General features: G+C 38.9%; 1 pseudogene; it reads left to right on the top strand.

Annotated features, from left to right (window-relative positions):
* The window catches only part of LOC118981863 (proteasome subunit beta type-1-like), a 181443-nt pseudogene extending 170790 nt beyond the window's left edge, over positions 1–10653 (top strand).
* The last annotated feature ends 1875 nt before the right edge of the window (positions 10654–12528 follow it).

Raw genomic sequence — 12528 nt, 5'->3', positions numbered from 1 at the left:
GGGAATAGAGGGAACATTCCTCAATATAATAAAGGCCATATATGAAAGACCTACAGCCAACATCATACTCAATGGGCAAAAACTAAAAGCTTTTCCACTAAGATCAGGTACAAGACAAGGTTGCCCACTTTCACCACTTCTATTCAATATAGTATTAGAAGTTCTAGCTGCAGCGATCAGACAAGAAAAGGAAATAAAAGGCATCCAAATCGGAAAGGAGGAAACAAAACTGGCATTGTTTGCAGATGACATGATAGTGTACATGGAAAACCCTATAGCCTCTACCAAAAAACTGCTGGAACTAATAAATGAATTTGGCATAACAGCGGGATACAAAGTTAATATCCAGAAATCAAAGGCATTTTTGTATACCAACAATGAAGCAGCAGAAGCAGAAATCAGGAAAAAAATCCCATTCGATATAGCAAAAAGAAAAATAAAATATCTGGGAATAAACCTAACCAAGGAGGTAAAAGACCTGTATGCAGAAAACTACACAACACTGAAGAAAGAAATCAAGGAAGACACAAATAAATGGAAACATATACCGTGTTCATGGATTGGAAGAATTAACATCATCAAAATGTCCATACTACCCAAAGCAATTTACAGATTCAATGCAATACCTATTAAAGTACCAATGGCGTATTTCACAGACATAGAACAAACACTTCAAAAATTTATATGGAACCAGAAAAGACCCCGAATAGCTGCTGCAATTTTGAGAAAGAAGAACAAAGTAGGAGGGATCACAATACCTGATATCAAACTGTATTACAAGGCCACTGTAATCAAAACAGCCTGGTACTGGCACAAAAACAGGCACATAGACCAATGGAATAGAACAGAGAGCCCAGAAATAAACCCAACTCTCTACAGTCAATTAATATTCGACAAAGGGGGCAATAACATAAAATGGAGTAAAGACAGCCTTTTCAACAAATGGTGTTGGGAGAACTGGACAGCTACATGCAAAAAAATGAAACTTGAGCACCAACTTACACCATACACCAAAATAAATTCAAGGTGGATAAAAGACTTAAATATAAGCCGTGAAACCATTAAAACCCTAGAGGAGAGCCTTGGCAAGAAAATCTCAGATATTCCACGCAGCAATATTTTTACTGATACGTCCCCTAGAGCAAGGAACATAAAGGAAAGAATAAACAAATGGGATCTCATCAAAATTAAAAGCTTCTGCATGGCTAAGGAAAACAGTATCAAGATACAAAGAGAAGCAACAGCTTGGGAAAACATATTTGCCAATGATACCTCAGATAAGGGTTTAATCTCCAAAATATACAAAGAACTCATTCGGCTCCACTCAAAGAAGACAAGCAACCCGATTAAAAAATGGGCAGAGGACTTGAACAGACATTTCTCCAAGGAGGACATACAGAGAATCCAGAGACACATGAAAAGATGCTCGATATCACTAGCTATCAGAGAGATGCAAATTAAAACCGCAATGAGATACCACTTAACACCAGTCAGATTGGCTATCATAAACAAAGAAACAAACAACAAGTGCTGGAGAGGTTGTGGGGAAAAGGGGACTCTAGTTCACTGTTGGTGGGATTGCAGACTGGTACAACCACTATGGAAAACAGTATGGAATTTTCTAAGAAAACTAAAAATGAACGTGCCTTTTGACCCAGCAATTCCACTCTTGGGAGTATATCCTAAGAACCCTGAAATACCAATCCAAAAGAACCTATGCACCCTGATGTTCATAGCAGCACAATTCACCATAGCCAAGAGTTGGAAGCAACCTAGATGCCCATCGATCAATGACTGGATCACAAAACTATGGTACATTTACACAATGGAATTCTATGCTGCAGAAAGGAAGAAGGAACTACTACCCTTTGCAACATCATGGATGGAACTAGAAAGCATTATGCTGAGCGAAATAAGCCAGGCGGTGAAAGACAAATATCATATGATCTCACCGTTAACAGGAATCTAAACAAACCAAACAAGCAAGCAAAATACCACCACTGACACTCAAATATGGAACAGGCTGTCAGGGTCCAGAGGGGAGAGGGGAGAGAATCATAGGGGAAAAGGGAATGGACTCACATGAACAAGTATAAAGGACACATGGACAATAACTAAGGGTGGGGGGTGGAAAGGGGAGGGAGGCAGGAGCATGGGGCAGGGGGCGGGCAGGGTTGGGAATATAAGACAGAAACCTGTACTTGAACAAGAATTAAATAAAAATAATATTTAAAAAAAAAAGAAATTCTCTGGTAAGAATTTTCAAGCATCCATCATAAAAATGCTTCAACAATCAATTATAAAATCTCTTGAAACAAATAGAAAAATAGAAAACCTCAGAAAAGAAGTAAAAGGATACAGAGAACCAAATATAAATTATAGAATAAAAAACAATATCAGAAATTTAAAAACTCACTGGATCAGCTCAGTTGAAGAGTGGAGAATACAAAGGCTAGAGTAAGTAACTTGAGGACAGATTAATAGAATCCCCCTTATCTGAGTAATGCAGAGAAAATACACTGGAAAATTAAATGGCTTAAGTGGGACATAACAAAAGATCCAATATTTGTATCATCAGAGATCATGAAGGATGAAAACTAGAGTGAAAGAGAACTTGACAAAGTAATAGCTAAAAGTGTCTTAAACTTCACAAGTCTATAGATTCAAGAAGCTGCGTGAACAAACTACACACATAATTCAAAGATATTCACACAAACACTCATCATAGGTATCCTTCATAAAGACAATGAAAAATCTTGAAAATAGATGGAGATAAACAAACTGTGGACACCAATTTGAACGATAGCAGGTTTCTTATCTGAAACATGGAGGCCAGAAGGACATGGCGCAATATCTGGAAAGTTCTGGGGTGGGGGTGGGTGAGGGGGTGGGAAGAATTGTCTACCACAAATTCTGTATCGCATGAAACTATCTTTCAAGAATGAGAGGGAAATAATGACATTCTCAGATAAAAGAAACCTAAAAGAATTTGTTGCTAGTAAACTTCTCCTAAAGGAATGCTTAAGGAAAATTTTTTTCTAACAGGCAGAAAGAAAATGATAAAGAAAAGTCTTGGAGCATTAAGAGGAAGACAAAAGAAATAGCAGAAATCTGAGCACATAAAATACATCATTCCTTCCCTTGTGAGTGACATAAATCATATTTGATTTTTAACATCATTGGATACTCAAGACAATATTTAAAGGTGGAGAAGGAAAATGGAAGGGAAGTTTCTATTCTTCATACAAAGTGGTAAAATGTTGGCATAATATACATATGTATATTGTAATACCCAGAGTAACCACTATGAAAACTATACAAAAACATACTTTTTAAGACTATATACAGTGACTTCTTATTCCTAGTTTCACATGTCAGGATTTTGTAAGCCACCACTCCATCCTAGCAACAAGTGAAAAGTGAACTGACTGAAAAGTCAACAACTCTTCTAGGATCCATAAGGAAGATGAGGACACAGGGAACCCGTGCCCGCAAGACTAAGAAGTATTCCAAGTCATGAAATCCAAAGACCTACATCCAAGATTGCTCTATCCAGCAAAGCATTCATTTAGAATGGAAGGACAGATAAAGTGCTTCTCAGATAAGATCAAATTCAAGGAGTTCATCATCACCAAGCCCTTATTATATGAAATGTTAAAGGGACTTATCTAAGAAAAAGAAGATAAAAAATATGAACAGTGAAAGGACAGCAAACTCACAGTTATTAACAACCACACCTAAAACAAAAGCAAACCAAGAGGACAGCTAGATCAGGAGCGAAACCATAGAAATGAAGAACACATGGAGGGTTAGCAACAGGGGAGAGGGAGGAGGAGAGGGGGGGAGAAGGCACAGAAAATAGCATAGACAGTAGGTAGGAAATAGATAGGGGGAGGGCAAGAATAGTAGGGGAAATATAGAATCTAAAGAACTTGAGACACGTGGTCACAAACTAAAGTGGGGAATGGTGGGGGAGGGGTGTGCAGGGTGGAGGGGAATGAAGGGGGGAATAGAACAACTGTAATGGTATAATCAATAAAATATATTTTTTAAAAAAAGAGGTAGGCAGGCGGATACAGGGAGTCTGTACTTACTGGAGCAGAAGCTCACGGGCAGAGTCCACTGTGGTATTGGTGCTGGGGTAGAAATACCTGAGCTATACTCAACAGATTACTGAGGGTTTCCTATGGACAACTCCTGGAGTAAGAGACTTGAGGACGGCCCATTCCTAGGGAGCCACACACAATTTTGTGAGATTTGCCTCCACAAGTTCAACCAGGTTCTCACAGGTAATACTGGGAAAAATCTCCTTGTGTTTCTAACAAGCTCTTCTTAACAAGCTCTGCTCTCAGGAGAAACTGGTTAACTAGAGCTTTACCTTTTGCAGCATAATCAGTCTAACTGACCTGGGGGAAGGGAAATATCCTACTCCCACACATTCTAGTACAGAGGTGTCAAACTCATTTTCACCAGGGGCCACATCAGCCTGGCGGTTGCTTTCAAAGGGCCGAATGTACTTTTAGGACTGCATAAATGTAACAACTCCTTAACTAGGGGCAAGGAGCTTGGTGCTGCTACTGAGTAGAAACAAGGTGCTGGGCCAGATAAAACAGGGTGGAGGGCTGGATTCAGCTCACGTGCCTTATGTTTGCCACTTGTGGGAGGAGGACAAGTGAGCTGTAGTTCTGTGCTCAAGTCTTAGTTTTTAAAGGAGTCTGTGCCTCTGGGCTGTGAACTTCACTAGTGTGTCTCAGGATTTTTCCTCTCCATATGTGGGACGGGATGACTACCTCTACCTCTACCTCTAGTCATCCTGTCCCACATAACAGGGAGGAAAAATCCTAAGCTTGTGAAGTTCACAGCCCAGAGGCACAGACTCCTTTAAAAACTAAGACTTGAGCACAGAACTACACACTTGCCCTCCTCCCACACCTTACCACCATGTTACTGAAGGCCTATTTGCAGCTGTTTCTTTTACCCTGTACATCATATCTGCTTATCAAGAAAAAAATCACAAGGGCCTGCTAAAAGGCAAAAACAAACAAACACACACACACAATTTGAATAGACAAAGAAAGTATCAGAAGCGGACAGAGCAGAGATATTGGAATTATTACTCCAGGAATTTAAAACAATTTTAATTAATATGCTAAGAGGTCTAATGGATAAAGTAGAAAGCATGCAAGAACAGGTGAGTAATACAGGCAGAGAAATAAAAACACTAAGAAAGAACTGAAAAGGAATTCTGGAGATCAAAAACACTGTACTGGAAACAAAGAATGCCTTTAATGGGTGATAAGTCCACTGGACATGACTGAGGAAAGAATCTCTGGGCTTGAGGATATCTCAGTAGAAACCTCCACAACAAATAAGCACATAGAAAAATGATAGAAAAAAGAAGAACAGAACACCCAAGAACTCGAGATGGATACCAAATATATAACATACATGTAATAAAGATACTGGAAGAAGAAAAATAATAACAGAAGAAATATTTGAAAAAATAACAACTGAAAATTTTCCCAAATTAATGTCAGACATTAAACCACAGATCTGAGAAGCTCACATTACACCAAGCAGGATAAATGCCTCCCACCTCAAAAAAACTATTCCTAAGTATATTGATTATAAACCACAGAAAATCAAAGATAAAGAAAAAATCCACCAGAAAGACATAAGAATCCTAAATGGGTAAGCATGAAAAAACAGAACCTTAAAATATTGAAGCAAAATCTTATACATCAGGCAGAAAAGAAAAAAAAAATTCTCAATTATACTTGGAAACCAGTACTCCCTTTTAGCACCTAATGGAACTATTGAACAAAAAATCAGCAAGGATATAGAAATTCTGAACAACAAGATCAGCTAAGAATCTAGCTGACAGGTACAGAACACTCCACCTAATAACGACAGAACACACATTCTTCTCAGGTCACATGGAATAATCACCAAGACAGATCATACCTGGGCAAATTGTGACAAATTTAAAAGAACTGAAAGTATACACAGTGTATAGTCTGACCACAGTGAACTGAAACTAGAAATGAATGACAGAAAGGCAAAAGGAATATTTCTGAACACATGTAAATTAAGCAATACCCTTTAATAACCCATAGGTCAAACAGACACCTCAAAAATGCATAGAACTAAATAAAAACATAAATACAATGTATCAAAATATGTGAGATGCAGCCTAAGCAATGCTAAGGACAGTTTATGGCACAAACGCTTGCATTAGAAATGAGGAAGGATCTCGAGTCAGCATCCTAAATTTCTACCTCTAGAAACTAGAAAAACAAGAGCAAAATAAACACAAAGCAAGCAGTTGGAAAGAAATGATAAAGATAAGAGCTAATAAGTAAAATTGAAAATAAGAAAATAATCAAGAAAATCAATCAAGAAGCTAGTTCCTAAAAAATTTAGTAAAAATTATATATCACTAGTAAGACTAACAAAAATTTTACAAGAAGGCCCTGGCTGGCGTAGCTCAGTGGATTGAGCGCGGGCCTGCGAACCAGACGATCGTGGTTCGATTCCCAGTCAGGGCACATGCCTGGGTTGCAGGCTGGTTCCTTGCAGGCTAACTACCAGCAGGGGACGCACAAAAGGCAACCGTACATTGATGTTTCTCTCCCTCTCTCCTTCCCCTCTGAAGATAAATAAATAAATTTAAAAAAAATTTTACAAGAAGACACAAATCACGAATATCAGAAATAAAATAAAGATATCTTACAGATCCTGGTGAAATTAAAAAGACAATAAAAAGAATACTACAAACAACTTTTTTAGTCACAAATTTAAAATAGAGAACAATGGACCAATGCCTTGTAAATTATACTACTAAAACACAACCAGGATGAAACAGATAATGTGAATAACATTATAACCATTAAACAAATTAAGTTTGTAATTAAAAAGTGCCCCCTCCAAAAAACTCTCCAGAGCCTGATAATTTTAGTGGAGAATTCCACCAAACACTTAAAAAAGAATTAACATCAATTTACACATTTTCCTCAAAACAGAAGAGGAGGCCCTGGCTGGTGTAGTTCAGTGGATTGAGTGCGGGCTATGAACCAAAGGGTCACCAGTTCAATCCCCAGTCAGGGCACATGCCTGGACTGTGGGCCAGGTCCCCAGTGGAGGCCACATGAGAGGCAAACACACACTGATGTTTCTCTCTCTCTTTCTCCCTCCCTTCCCCTCTCTCTAAAAATAAATAAATAAGATCTTTAAAAAAAAAACAGAAGAGGAGGGAATAATTTCCAACTCATTATATGATAATGAGGCCAGTATTATCCCAATACTAAAACCAGACAGAGATAGTACCAAAGGCAAAACTATAGACCAATATCACTCATAATCTAAGTTGCAGATATATTCAATAAAATATTAGTAAATTGAATTCAATACTGTATAAAAATAATTATGTGCCATGACTTAGTGGTATTCATTCCAAGTGTGAAACTTGCAAAAACCAATGAATGTAATCCATCATATCATGTTTTTGCATTTATTAACTTTAGAGAGAAAGGAAGGGAGAGAGAGAGAGAGAAAGATAGATGTGAGAGAGAAATCAATTGGTTGCCTTCCATATATGCCCCAACCTGGAATTGAACTGGAAATCTTTTAGTAAATGGGATAAGGCTCCAGCCAGCTGAGCCACACCTGCCAGGGCAACATATCATATGTTTAAGAAAAATATTATATGTTCATATCAATTGATACAAAGAGCATTTGACAAAATTCATCATGATTTATGAAAATATTCTCAGGAAGTTAGAAAAAATTCTCAGCAATTTTGCAGGGGGAACTATCCAAACTGGTTAAAGAGCATTTACAAAAACCTGCAGATAACATCATACTTACTGGTGAAAGACTAAGTGCTTTCCCAGTAAGATTAAGAACAGGGAAATGTCTGATCATGTATTTTACATGTACTAGGAGATTTAGCCCCTGCAATAATGCCAGAAGAAAAGAAACAAAGTCCTACAATTGAAAAGGAAAAAATAAAACTGTTTCTACTTGTAGATGGTATGATTGTCTACATACATGAAAAATCCCAAGGAATCTAAAAACAATCTAGAGCCAATAAGTAAATTCAGCAAGGTTTCAGAATAAAAGGCAAGCTGACAAAGTCCATGTAATTTCTAATGCTCACAGTGACTATAGAGATACCAAAATAAAAAACATAATGCCAGTAATCATTGCTCAAAAAATGAAGTATTTGGGTATAAACATTTACAGGATCTGTATGTTAAAAATGATAAAATACTGATGAAAGAAATCAAAGAAGAGCTAAAAATAATGGAAAGATATATTGAATTCAAGACTCAACATAGTAAAGATGTCCATTACCTTCCAATTGCCTATATATTTAATGCAATTCCCATCAAAATCCCAGCGAGGTGTTTTGTAACTATGGACAAGCTTATTCCAAAATTTATGCGGACCTGGCTAATGTGGTTCAGTGGATTGGATGTTGGCCTGCAAACCAAAAATTCACTGTGTTTGATTTTCCAGTCTGGGCACATACCTGGGTTGCCGGGGGCAGGGTGTGCCAGAGGCAACCACATATTGATGTTTCTTTTCCTCTCTTTCTCCCTCCCTTCCCCTCTCTAAAAATAAACAAAATAAAATTTATATGGAGTGGTACAAGACCTACAGGAGCTAAAACAACTCCCCCGCCCCTAAATTTTAGAAAGAGGGGAAGAGAGGGAGGAGAGAAACATCTATGAGAGAAGCACCAATCAATTGCCTCTCACACAAGCCCCAACCAGGGAACAGCCAGAGACAGGAATCAAACTTGCAACCTTTCATTTTGTGGGACAATGGCCAAACCACTGAGCCACACAGGCCAAGGCTAAAACATTCTTGACAAAGAAGAATCAAGTAAAACTCTACCCACCAGGAATGCTTACTACACAGATACAGTAACCAAGACTGTAGTATTGGCGAAGGGACAGATACAGAGTTCAATGGGACAGAACAGAGAATTCATAATCCAAACCCATTTAACTATGCTCTAACTTTTTACAACAATCCAAAGCAATTCAAGGAGAAAGGAAAGCCTTTCCAACAAATGGTGCTGGAGCAACTGGCTCTATCATGGGGGGAGCAGGGGGCTGGGGGAAATCTCTGCACCTTCCCCTTAATTTTGCTATGAACCTCATACTGCTCTGAGACAAACTCTTTAAAAATCAAAAACAAATAAAACACTCATATAACAATAACAATAAAAAGCCTAGAAAACTAATGAAAGTATTTTCTGAGGACATTATGGCCAATTTTTATATGTCCTAATTGTTGCTTGTTTCTAAATGTTACAATAAGCAAAAGGAGAAGTAAGAGGAAGGGAGAGAGTAAAGGAAAAGAAAAAAAGAAAAATTAGCCGTAACACATATGTGCATAAGCATTTTCAAATGCAAATGTCATGTATCTTTATATTTCCACATGTGTTCATGCAAAAATACATATCCGAAAACTGACTTTTTATATATCAATACATCACAACAATATTTCCCTTTCCATAATTATTTTCTGAAATGTCATTTGTAATAGTTGTCTAATATATTAATTTATTATACAACAGTTAAATCAGTCAATCCTCATTTGTTCAGCATTCAGGTTGTTTATAATTTTTAGCTGCAGTAAACATTTTTGTGGCTAAATCTTTGGCACCTTGGTTGTCATTTTCTTAGTATATACCAGTTTTTAAAGTTTTAAAAATTTATTTTCATTATTTGCTAAAAGATGATGAGAGAACCAACTTCTCTAACACATTGCCAATTTTGGAGTTAATAATAGAAATAAATCTTTGCTAATTTATGAGCAAAAATGATCATTCACTGTGGCCATAACTCGCACTTCTTTGTTTATTAGATAAACCTGATTTTTTATAATGTGTCACAGGAGAGACGCAGGCGTGGCACCTGCTACATCGTTCTGCGCAGCCACATCCTGGGGAGCAGTGGAGATGTGGTGGTGGAACCATAGGGAGCAGGCCTGTGCAGCTGCGCTTCTTGCCCTACCCTTTCAGTGGAGATACTAACTATAGTGGCAATTGCTGGAAATTTTTCAACTGTTATTTCTGATACTCGATTGAAGTGAAGGATTTTCAATCCACACCTGGGACAGCCCCAAATGTTACAAATTAATAGATAAAACAGTCATTGGATGCAGTGGTTTCCATGGAGACTGTCTTACCCTGACAAAGATTGTTGAAGCAGGACTCAAGATGTGCAAGCATTCCAATCTTTAGGCAGCAACCATGAAGCAGTAGCTGCAGTGCTGTCCACAGTGCTCTATTCAAAGTGCTTCTTTCTGTACTATGTTCACAACATCATCAGGGATTCCATGCAGAAGGGAAGGAAGCCATATACTTGACACCTGGGGTCCCACCTGAGAGATGCCTTCAAGAGTAGGTGGTCAATGAGAGCCATGCTATAGCCAATGCTTCACAATCAGGTTGGTTTTAAGAACATGCACAATATGGTGCATATGTCACTCACTCTCTTTGGAAAGAGCCATGTGGCTGGAGAAAGGCATCTCCAGTTCTGCTGCTGAGAAGGACGTGCACACTGGGGCATGCTCAAAATCTGCATGGTGACCATGGACAGCATGCTGGAGGAGCCGGTTCCCCTGAGGAAGGACTGATGTTCCTGCTATTGCACTGATGTGCTTTATTAAAAAAGACACTTCTTGACTTCCAGTCAAGATGGAGGTGTAGGTAGACACACTGTGCCTCCTTGCACAACAAAAATTAAGGACAACAAAAATTTAGAAACAAAAAAACAACCAGAACTGACAGAAAATTGAACTGGATGGAAGTCTGACAGCGATTCATCCAGACCAGTAAGAGGGGTGGAGTCAGCAGCCAGTGGAGAGGGGTCAGGGCAGGAAAAAGTGGTGGCTGGCGAACGGGCACACAAGTGGCAGTTGGCAGATCCCGGGTGTGGGGTGGCAATGAGCAGATCCAATGAAATATGCAAGGTGGCTGGCCGACTACAGTCACATATTCACGTGTAGATAAACCAGACAAAAATGGGCAGCGAGATAGACCGTGCAACCCAGGACCCTGGCACCAGGAAATAAAGCCTAAGAGCACTGATTGAAAAACACTTGTGGGGGTTGAGGTGCTGGGAGAGACTCCCAGCCTCACAGGAGAGTTTGTTGGAGAGACCCACAGAGTCCTAGAACATATACAAGCCCACCCACCTGAGAACCAGCACCAGGAGGGCCCAGTTTGCTTGTGGGAAGTGGCAGAAGGGGCTGAAATTCAAAGAGAGCAGAGCAAGTGACAGTGCTCCCTCTCTGAACCCACCACCCATATACAGCATCACAACCTAGGAACTGAGTTGCCCTACCCTGATGAACACCTAAGGCTCCACCCCTCACTACACAACAGGTGCAACTAGACCAAAAAAAAAAAAACCTGCCTCAAATGGAAGAACAGATCAAAGCCCCAGAGCCAATACCTCTAAGTGACCAAGAGTTAGCCAACCTATCAGATGCACAGGTCAAAGCACTGGTGATCAGGATACTCACAGAATGGGTTGAATTTGGTCACAAATTACATGAAAAAATGAAAGCTACACTGAGAGAAATGAAGGAAAATGCACAGGGATCCTATTGTGATGGGAGGGAAACTGGAACTCATATCAACGGAGTAGACCAGAAGGAAGAAAGAAATAACTAAACAGAAAAGAATGAAGGAATAAGAATTCAAAAAAAATTAGGAGAGGCTCAGGAACCTCCAGGATATCTTTAAACGTTCCAACATTCAAATTATAAGGGTACCAGAAGGAGAAGAGGAATGGCAACAGATGCAAAACTTATTTGAACAAATAATAAAGGGGAACTTCCCAAATCTGGCAAAGGAAATAGACTTCCAGGAAGTCCAGGATGCTCAGAGAATCCCAAAGAAGGTGGACCCAAGAAGGAACACACCAAGGCACATCAGCATTACATTAGCCAAGATTAAAATGAAGGAGAGAATCCTAGAAGCAGCAAGAGATAAGGGGACAGTCACCTACAAAGGAGTACCCATCAGACTGTCAGCTGATTTCTCAGAAGAGACCCTACAGGCAAGAAGGGGCTGGAAAGATGTATTTCAAGACACAAAAGACAAGAACCTACATCCAAGATTGATTGCTCTATCCAGAAAATCTTTCATTTAGAATGGAAGGGCCGATAAAGTGCTTCTCAAATAAGGTCAAGTTGAAGGAGTTCATCATCATCAAGTCCTTATTATATGAAATGTTAAAGGAACTAATCTAAGAAAAAGAAGATAAAAATATGGACAGTAAAAAGACAGCAAACTCACAGTTATTAACAACCATGCCTAAAACAAAAGCAAACTAAGCAAACAACTGGAACAGGAACAGAACCATAGAAATGGAGATCACATTGAGGGTTATCAATAGGGGAGTGGGAGGAGGCGAGAGAGGGAAAAGGTACACAGAATAAGTAACATAGATGATAGCTATAAAATAGACAGGGGGAAGGCAAGAATAGTATGGGAAATGTAGA

The sequence above is a fragment of the Sturnira hondurensis genome, unplaced genomic scaffold, assembly GCF_014824575.4.
Source record: "Sturnira hondurensis isolate 20B ecotype Veracruz unplaced genomic scaffold, ASM1482457v3 Scaffold0024805, whole genome shotgun sequence".
Lineage (NCBI taxonomy): Eukaryota > Metazoa > Chordata > Mammalia > Chiroptera > Phyllostomidae > Sturnira > Sturnira hondurensis.
The sequence above is the reverse complement of the archived record's forward strand: the minus strand, read 5'-3'. Positions and strand labels throughout refer to the sequence as shown.